Source organism: Quercus lobata, chromosome 9 (genome assembly GCF_001633185.2).
Source record: "Quercus lobata isolate SW786 chromosome 9, ValleyOak3.0 Primary Assembly, whole genome shotgun sequence".
NCBI classification, from domain to species: Eukaryota; Viridiplantae; Streptophyta; class Magnoliopsida; order Fagales; family Fagaceae; genus Quercus; species Quercus lobata.
This window is the reverse complement of record NC_044912.1, coordinates 6849380-6860441: the sequence shown is the minus strand read 5'-3', so window position 1 is coordinate 6860441 and position 11062 is coordinate 6849380. Positions and strand designations below refer to the sequence as shown.

Here is an 11062-nt window from a genome sequence, read left to right as displayed (position 1 = left end):
TTTCTCATCCAAGTAGTTGGTTTCCCCATAGGCTTGAGTCCGAGGACCATGCAATGCCTTGGTTTTGTCCAAAATCTAGTTTTCTCATCCAAGTAGTTGGTTTCCCCATAGGCTTGAGTCTGAGGACCATGCAATGCCTTGGTTCTGTCCAAAACCCAGTTTTTCATCCAAGTAGTTGGTTTCCCCATAGGCTTGAGTCCGAGGAACATGCAATGCCTTGGTTCTGTCCAAAACCCAGTTTTCTCATCCAAGTAGTTGGTTTCCCCATAGGCTTGAGTCCAAGGACCATGCAATGCCTTGGTTCTGTCCAAAACCCAGTTTTCTTATCCATGTAGTTGGTTTCCCCATAGGCTTGAGTCCGAGGACCATGCAATGCCTTGGTTCTGTCCAAAACCCAGTTTTCTCATCCAAGTAGTTGGTTTCCCCATAGGCTTGAGTCCGAGGACCATGCAATGCCTTGGTTCTGTCCAAAACCCAGTTTCCTCATCCAAGTAGTTGGTTTCCCCATAGGCTTGAGTCCGAGGACCATGCAATGCATTGGTTCTGTTCAAAACCTAGTTTCGATAAGTAGTTGGGGGAATTATCCCCTTGGCTATGGCGTAGGATCTTGGTTTAAAGGGACCAGCCGTGCTATCGACGCTACAAAGCGCAGCCCTAGTGAAGAAACGTAGCCCCTAGTGGGACTTTACTCTAAAACACTATATCCAACTACTGGAAATGATGTGAAGGGTGGTATCTACCTACCACCAGTGCCAAGACACAAGCCTTTCCCACAGACGGCGCCAATTGTAAGGACACGATTCGTGGCGGACCGTAACAATGTTGGGTTCGCACGTAAAAAGGCCCAGATAATATGATTTGTAGAGCGTGGGTTTGAAAAGCTAGGCCTTGATCACCAGGTGGTGGGTTTTTCGTGGAGTTCATACATGTTTCAGTTTTCTTCACCCCCGGAGTCTTTCTCCTGGAGGTAGGCTGGGAGGCTCTGGTTTTTGGCCACTTTTCCCAGCCCGCTTTCTAGATTACTCCTTTTTCCTTTTATACTCGCCTGCGTTCACTGTCCTTCGTTCACGTATAGGGTCAACCTTTCCAAGATTGATACTTGTCCCATCAGCCCATACCCAAAGTCGTTGGGGGTGGTTGTAAAAGCTGAAGAATACGGCTCTGTCAGGTGCAGAGTATTGAATGGCAGTAAGGACAGCTTTCCTTGGATATTTTAGATTTTCTTTCAAGTTTAGTTCTATACCGTTTTTGCCCCTCTTACCGGTGGGACTTTGGATCCTGCCGAGGACTGAACTGTCCTCGGCTGTAACCCGAGGCCATTTTGTGCTTTATATTATCAAACTTGGGCCATAGCCCTCCTCGGCTTGGGCCTTTGGACTCCCTACGGGTAAATGGGCCTGGCCCATAAATTATTTGGGCCCCACACTTATCTTGCACCCTTTTTTTTTTCCTTCTATTTTGATTCTTATTCTCATTTGAGTTACATATTAATTAAAGAGAAATAATATGTTCATAACATTGTCACAATAAATTCTAAGTAGCAGGTTATTAAAAGCTGTTATGAGTGGGTAAAAAAGTAATTTAAGATGTTGAGTTAAATTAAAACCAATAACAACTTATCATTTAGGGCACATTTGGTAGATTGTAATAGGCACTGTAATGTAATAGTTATTCCTATGATTTAGCTATTCAATAGTTTTGTTATGTTTTTATTACAGGGAATAGTCATTCCTTATAAATAATTATTCTTTAAAATGAGGAATAACTATTCCTCTCTAAAAGAGTTGTAATAGCTATTCCTTAGTAGATGTAATAATTTCTAACATTAATATATTTCCAAATAAATAAACTTTTCATATCCACCTAACAATTATGGAAATAAAAAATCATCAAAAAATAACTCATCTCTCTAAAATTTAAAATATATTATTTTCTAGGAAATATATTTGTATGAATGAGATATTTCTTAAAATAGATCATAAGTTTTATTCTAATGTTACAACTCACAACCAAACTAATGAATAAGTTTAATTATTCCATTACAACACCTTTCATTCCTGGTAATAAAGATTATCATTCCTGTTGTAATCCACATTCAGTGTACCAAATATACCCTTAAAATTTGTTATGAAAGTGTTATGAAAATATTGTGAACATAGTATTTTTCATTAATGAAAACAATAATTGTTATTACCTATTATTTTCAATTAAAGCCCATTATGAGGATAATAAATTTCTACAGTCAAAGTTTTAAGACACTATTTCTCTCCATAAATTTCCCATAAACGTTTTGGTAGCTAAAGTGGTAAAAAAATAAAAAGTTAAATGTCTTCTCTTGCACCTTTTAAAAGTTAAATGTCTTATGAATAATTATTCTTTAAAATGAAGAATAACTATTCCTCTCTAAATTATTCATCTCTAAAAGGGTTGTAATAGCTATTCCTTAATAGATGTAATAATTTCTAACATTAATATATTTCGAAATAAATAAACTTTTCATATGTACCTAACAATTATAGAAATAAAAAATCATCAAAAAATAACTCATCTCTCTAAAATTTAAAATATGTTATTTTCTAGGAAATATATTTGTATGAATGAGATATTTCCTAAAATAGATCATAAGTTTTATTCTAATGTTACAACTCATAACCAAACTAATGAATAGGTTTAATTATTCCATTACAACACCTTTTATTCGTGGTAATAAAGATTATCATTCATGTTATAATTCACATGCAGTATACTAAATGTATCCTTAAAATTTGTTATGAAAGTGTTATGAAAATATGTGGACATAGTATTTTTCATTAATGAAAACAATAATTGTAATTACCTATTATTTTCTATTAAAGCCCATTATGAGGATAATAAATTTCTACAGTCAAAGTTTTTAGACACTATTTCTCTCCATAAATTTCCCATAAACGTTTTGGTAGCTAAAGTGGTAAAAAAATAAAAAGTTAAATGTCTTCTCTTGCACCTTTTGACTTTTTGTCTTCTATTTTAATTATCATTCTCATTTGAGCCACCTATTATTAATGACAATAAATTTCTCTCCCCAAATGTTTTGGTAGCTAAAGTGAAAGGAAAAAAATAAATTAAATTAAATGCTTTTTCTTACACCTTTTCATCTTTTGTCCCGAAAAAGATTTAAATGCCTAAGCTTTGCTTCTTTTCTATTGTGTTTGTAGTTCTCTCTCACTAATTCCATAATCACTCATTCCAAAAGTCTTGTAACTGAATTGGCACTTCCCTATGTACAAAGTGCTTGGGGGTTTAAGGGGAAAGAGTTTGAGTTACGGGATTAGCAGCATGTTGTAATTATTTCTCAAAAAAAAAAAAAAAATCTATATTTTTTTCTTATTCGTTTTTATATTTGTAGTACCAGTTCATTGTCCAATAATCCTATTGGCCAATCCCTAAAGGAAAGTAGAGAAAATTGCTCAAATTTTCTATTCAGAATATTTGGCTGAATTTTTTTTGATGAAATAAAAATTCAAGTGTTCAATTTAATTGGATTTTGTGTAATTGTAACTTTCACTCTTTGAAGATGGAGTATATTATGATGAAAAGGTTCTTCTTCCTTTTTTTCTTTTTTTTTTTGAGGAAATGAAAAGGTTCTTCCTAATCGTTCAAGGATGGATTTGTCAAACTATTTAAAGATTTTATTTATTTTTCAACACTTTCATTGGATGAATTTTTAATGTATATATAATGTCATTTTTGGCCTTGTAAGAGCATTCTCATCAACACTCTCAAATGCTATAAATGCTAAATTTTAGCATCAAAAGATCAAAAAGCATACTCCATTAAAATTCTTAAATCCTATTCATTTTGCAATCCAGTTACAGTGGACTGCTAGAGATAGCAGCCCACTGTAGCAAGATTGTAAAAAAAAAAAAATTATTTGTTTAATAAAGAGAGAGACAAAGGACAGAAAGAGAGAGAGGAAAAATAAAAAATGAATAAAAATAATAAAGAAATAACATTTAAATGGAGTGTTAAAAAAAATAGAAGTTTTGATAGAAGGGATATTGTAAAATGATGTATTATATATTATAAAATTAGTTTTTGAGATGGTAAATGCTAAATTTTTTAGAAGTATTGATGAGAATGCTCTAAGGCTATTTGCAGATCTAACAAAGAAGTAGCCAAGAAGGTTTTTTTTGTTTGTTTGTTTTTTTAAATTGTGAGAAGGACATAAAGAATTCAGGTAATTTAATACATAATTAATTTACATTGAAATATTTAGAAATTTCTTTTTTACTTGTTGCACCTTACCGCTTTCATGATGCAATACTTTGAATTATTTTAATTTTATGAAAATTTTAATTTAATTTATCGATTAATCCACTATAACTTTGCTAACCAAAAAACAAATCTTGAAATATGTTTGTTCAATTAATGTTAGGAAATGGATGGGTGACCCAATAGATAGGAGAGCCTTTGAAACGTTATTGCTTGCTTTGTGATTAAACAAATACAGCAATAAGAGTCCAGCTTTTAGCTTATAGAGTACTATGAAGCTTTCCTTTCGGACCTTTCCTCTCCTCTCTAGTCTCTAGCTATTTGTCACTCTGCAATTTGAACGTATCTCACCACCATTACCCGCTTAAGACATCAAGTTGACCCATCTTCACCATTGCAGCAGCAAATTTGCTCCTCCAAAGCATGGTGCTCCTCCCATTTTGACTCACTTGGTTTGCGGTTGCTGCGTTTGTCAAGAGTGTTTGGTCTGATGTGAACAACCCTCGGTTAGCCAGAATATTCGTGTAGTAGCCAGCATCTGTGATAGCAGGGCTAGACGCGTCCATTGGAACCACCAAATTTGGATTTGTGTTGCCTTGTGGACACTGCTGCTTCAACTGGGATGCATACATGGCATCTAAGCTTGGGTCTTGACTCGCGGTTCCATTGAAATTGTACAATATCTGTTGCTGAAAGAGGTGCAATGAGAGCGGCCAATGGTGTGTGCTCCTGTTTATCACATATATTTTTCATGTCATTCAGTTGTTTCTTTCGATTTGTATGGTCTTATAAAAGAGATTGAAGTTCTAGCTTACCGGAAAGTGTTACCATTTCTTCTTGTGTGAAGCCCTTGTTAGAAAAGAATTTAGTGAGTTGGTCAACATTGAAAGAAGGGGGAGGTAAATTTGTCAATGTTTCTGAAGCTAGAGAAATTTTGCCATCTCTTCTTCCAGCAGGAACATCATAGCCGAGCCCTCCAGTCTGCATGAAGAAAATAAGGGTCATAGATTCATATATATGTTCAACTAACTTTACCAATAATGTTTTCAGAACGTTCAGCAAAGTGTCTCTTACTAACTCTAAGCTATCCCTTGCTGCAAATGCAACTATATCAGCACAAGAAACAACTCCCTTGCATATGGCTTCAACTCTAGCCTTGGCATTATCAATGACTTCAAACCCTCGTAGACTGGGGTTATTTGCAGGAGAATCTTTCTCTGCCTTGTTTGATGAAGTGGAATCAATGAGCACTGATGCATCACAACCCTGAAAATAGTAACGTGTACTTGATAGCTACTCTTAATCTCTTATAAAATATATAGCCTATAACTTAATTATATAGGCATCCATCACTCCTGCAAGTACTACTGAACTCCTCTATGTTGGCCACCAAATCCCACAAGTTGATGATCAAGAGGCCGTTTGGATTCCACTGAATCCGGCGTTTGCGTTTTCAAAGTTTTACATTTTCCTTTTTTTTTTTTTTTTTTTTTTTTTTTTTTGCATTTGTTGACTTTGGGGGGCATAATTTACTGTTATGAACAGTGTATATACTGTTTACGTACTGTGCATACACTGTTCACATGTTAAAAAATATTAAAAATAGGTCCCACGGTACTATTTACATATTTAAAAATTATTTTATTACAGTGTTTTCAGTTTTCAATTTCAGCAACAATAAGTTCAATCTAAACGGACCTCAAGTCCACCAGTCAATTATTGAAAATGAACATACATACTGTCCTAATAATGCAGTGTGCTGTGGTTGGTCATTCGAGGACTTCGAAATGGGTTCCATTTTATAGTTAGCTTAGACATTAAAAATATGATCCTCCATTTTACCATTAAGATTTTAGTTCTGGGACTTAACAGTATACATGTAGGTTGCAAAGTCATTTTAAAATTTTAAATGACGTGATATTGGATATGGAACAAGATATACCTTTATATTTGTATTATATCATATGAACTATGGAATGATTCCATTTGAAATGGAGAAGATTCTAATATGCATCTAGTGCTATATTATTTAAAATTTTAAATGATGTGACATTAAATATGTTGTTAGATGCAAAAAAATTAGATCTTAATTGTAAAATATTGACTCTCCAATATATTTCAAGTGAAAAGGAGAAGATCCAATTGGAGCTATCAGCTAATCCTGAAACCGAAGTGACAAGAATAAGTAATTTTAGCTCGTTTACTTACTCTAACAAAGCAGTCGTGAAAGTGTAGTCTAACAAGACCCGCAGCCACTCCCTGGTCCCTAAAGAAGCTGTTTCTAACCTCATCTTTGACTATGAATTCGGCTAGGCTACAAGTTTGCTTCCTTGACCTCATTTCGTTTTAGATGCTAATAAAACTTGAAGAGCATCCTAATAAATTATACATGCTTGTAAAAGTAATACTTGGTCGGTTATATAATTCAGAGTAAAATATGCTTCTAGTGCCATGTGAGAAGGAAAAAGGCTGGAAAAGTTATTGTCATTTGATTGGTGAAATGAAAGAAAATAAACTGTTTAGAGAAAGTAGAAAAAAGGACAACTGGAGTGGGTTTTGATATGACAATGGCACTCCTATTGTTGTTGTATTAGTTTAGAGGCCATATCATGGTTTAATTAGGATTGAATTTAAAATAAGTGAATAAATCAATCTCATTTGACTTGAGTGCAACAAAAATCCAAAGGTGGTTGTAGAAGATCAGATTTTGTTGTATTTTATTGAGTATTGCTAACAATATTGAAAAAAAATCATTGAATACATCATATTCATTCACAATCATTCACCTCACCTAGAAACTCGACCTGCTACACTATAAAAACAATAGGGTGTTAAATATTTGGACCACTTTTTCATATCTCTAGCAATTTCATATATATTTTTTTCAACATATACAGAAGAAAGGAAAAAAAAAGACACAGCTAAGCAATATATGATTGTTTGTTGATAAATGGTGCAAATCCTCTTGTAATATTTTTATTGACATGAGATATGATCAACTTGTATGCATGGTTTTCAGAAATGGACCGGACCGGGAGGTTGGACCGTGAAAACCGGAAATCGGGATGAAAATCGGTTTTTTAAGCCTAAAGAACCGGATTTTTTGTTAATTTTGTGAACTGCTAAAACCGGGGTTGGACCGCATGAACCGGTGAGAACTGTGCGGTCCAACCCCTTAGCAATTTTTTTTTTAAATTAAAAAAACAACTTAACACAATTTTATTCTATTTAATTAAATTATCCATCTCTTACAAGGAATAAAAAAAATTATAATTAAAATCCTTCAAAGATATTCAACTTTATTTCAAAAATTAATCATAAATTTTAATGTTTTCATAGTTATTATTTTATTTTATTAACTTTCTTATTTCATTATTAAATATATGCTTGAAAATCATTAAATTTCCCTCACATATATAGATATATTGTCAATTTTGCTAGTTTTATAAATTCAATATCTATATTTAGGCTTTAATTAATTATTAAATTAATTATGACGTCATCACTGTTCGACCTCGGTTCGACCCCGGTTCGACCTCGACCTCAAAAACCTTGAACCTCTCCCTTTTACGGTTCAATGAACGGTCCGGGTCTGAAAACCTTGCTTGTATGTATACCATTATCGTACTTTTTTCAAGATTATGTGACATAAAGATGAAGCACTTGTTTCAGGGTTGGCTCATTGTGACCCTGAATCCTTATTGCAGTTGGGTCCTGGATGAAAGCCAAATATCCTTCCCTTGAACAAAAGGTCAACTTAAGGCTTAAAAAGTCTCCTTAACGATCTCTTTAGCAACAAAAAACACAAAGCTAACTTTCACGGATTGTGATCTCCTGCATTAGCTAGAAACTATGAATTAAATTTCAACATTTAGTTTCCTCCTATATTTTACCCTTTTTTTGTCCTTACAATAAGTGGGTGAAGAGGGGGTTGTTCTTTTTATTGGGAGAATCGGGCAATACCACTTAAATTCAAGACTATTGACATCTCCTATATGGCTATTGTAAAAGGTGAAATTCAACATGTTGTGTAATAGTGGAAGCTCTAATATCAATTTTTGTGATTTGAGACTAATGGAAGCACACTCACATAAAGTGAAAAAAAACGTTCACAAGAGACAGCAATATTTAACATGGTTTGGCCAACTCCATACCTATATCCACAGGCAACGTCAACCAAAAATATCCACTATCAACGATAAGGATTACAATGACATTAATCAACACTAATAAATTTACCAATATTAACAAAGAAAATCCAAACCAAAATTAATTAAGAATTTGAGGCAAAATTCAGATGGGAATATTTATTACAAATCCACTCTACCTCTAATTTGATTTGTTTGCCAACTAAAATATATAGGAATTACATGCATAAGTCATGATAATGGATACATTAAGCATGAGCAAGGGTATCCATCTTAAAATACATGTGATATAGGAGTATACATCTAAAACTGGTTCAATTCTCATACAAGATTAAAAAGTAAGATCATTTCAAAATCCAACAATTGCAATAACAAGTAAAACATATATGTTCTTCTCCTATTAAGCCACATCAATGTAGCACTTTGGTCTACTTTAGTCAATTTAAGTTCATTTCAATTGTAAGGTCTATTAGAATAAATGCTTGTGGGGTGTGGGGGGCAAGGGTCGGGGTTTAAGTCACTAGGAGGGAGTTTCACATACATTTACACTTAGATTAGGTTAAAGTAGAATTCTATCTTGTATTAAAAAAAAAAAAAAAAAAACTAAATGAGTTAATTTGATTATTTGTCCAAATCTATTAGTACATGAAGTTATTTAAGCATTTTTAAATTAATATAAGTTAAACAATATATCTATTAAATAATGCATCTTATGAATGTTTTGATTAAAATTTTTAATAGAAAAAAAAATTTAAACAATATCGTTTACTATAAAATTTTTTTTTTTAAACAAAATGACATGATTTTTTAAAATCAACAAACATAATAAACAAATTCCTAATTATATTTTTAATGATATTGTACTTAATACACATAAGTCTTAAAAATCTACATATCTATATAATATATAAAGTTTAAGCGTAATATTTATTATTGCTACACTTCTTTTGAGCCACATCAATGAAGCATTTTGATCCATTCGGTTTAATTTGGTCCAATTCAGTCCATTTGGTCAATTCAATCTAATTTGGTCTCGTTCAGTCCAACAAGGCACACTTCGGTCCAATTAGGCACACTTCATTCTAGTTGATCTACTTTAGTTCATTTTGGACCAAGTGAACCTTAAATTGATTTTTTTTATGTTGCCTTTCTGTTAGGTTCTAAGACTTTAGGAACTAATGTATTAGAATTTCAATTTGTATATGTTGGCAAACCATGATCAAAACATTTAGTTTAGGTTTAGACTTGCTCAAAGATTGGTTTAATGTAAGTTTGGAATCGAGTAATTGCAAGAAATTACTGTTCAATTTCTGCGAGGCTCGATCGATCGAAAATTAGACTCGATCAATCAAGAATCATGGATTAGCGATTTTTTGCAAAATTCTCAAACCAGCCCAAGCCCATATGACGTGTAGGGTTAAGTGTTTCACTCCTAGTATAAAAGGAAAAATTCTAGCTACGTTTTAGAAGTCTTTGTTGAGTTATGTGTTGAATCTTTTGTAAAATCTGAGAGGTGTTTACCTTCAAACACACACATAGAGCTATCAAGATCAAGATTCACATCAAGAACTTGATGGTTGTTTCAGTTGCTGCATAAAGGACTTTCAAGAAGATCTAAAACCTTTGAGTGGAGTCTCAAAATCACAATTAGGAGAACTTGTGGTTGTTGCAAATCAAGGAAAGAAGTAGTCTGTGGACTCGAAGCTGTCACGTGGTCGTGGTAGTAAGTTTTCTACACTAGGTAGTAATAGGATGTTAGTGGTCTAAGTCTTATTGTACAAACTTCAATTCTTTCATAGTGTATTTGTTTTTATCTTGAGGATAACTAGGTTAAATCCTCCGTAGGTTTTTTACTGGTTTGGTTTTCCTGGGTCATCAGATCTGTGTGTTCTTTACTTTCCGCATTATTTTTGTTATACACATATTTGTTTAACCTAGACTTAATTAACAAACTTGTTAATCAACTTGACTTAATATTAGGTTAAACATAGTGTGTTAAGGGGTCTAAAAACTAACACTTTTTGTTTTGTGCTCAATATTCTTTTTTTTTTTTTCCTTAATTTTTGGATTGAAAGTCAAACTCTTTAGTTTTTGGCTAAAAAATACCAAAAAAAAAGTTATTAGAAATTAGAGATATGAGCCCTTAAAAAGCAATAAACATGATAAATATTCAAAAAATTGTCTTAAAATTCAAGTTTCAATAATATAGACATAATATTTATATTTGGAAAGAAAAAAAAAGCTTTAATTCTAAACTTATATAATAATTTAAAAACTTAACGTAACATGTTACATATGTTCCATGGAATGAGGGTACACATTAAAAAAAAAAAAAAAAATTCTTGGATATCTTCTCTATTTATATAAAATAATATTATAATTAAGTAAGTTAAATCTTTTTATTAAATTACATTTTTCATATATATATATATATATATATATCACTATGTATTGTTGTTGAATACAAAATACATTATTTATTTCATTGCATAAAACTTATAAAAATATAAAATACTTTTAAATAATACATGAATATTTAACCTACAAATTTTACATTATATTATTATAAAATAATTATATTTCATTTCCCATGCACTACGTAGGTTAGCTACTAGTGTTTATAAATTACAGAATTAGTTTAGTTCTATAAAAGCTAAAAAAAA

General features: G+C 32.2%; 1 pseudogene; it reads right to left on the bottom strand.

The window, feature by feature from the left end:
* Positions 1–4564: 4564 nt before the first annotated feature.
* LOC115961138 lies at positions 4565–6591 on the bottom strand (annotated as a pseudogene).
* Positions 6592–11062: the final 4471 nt, after the last annotated feature.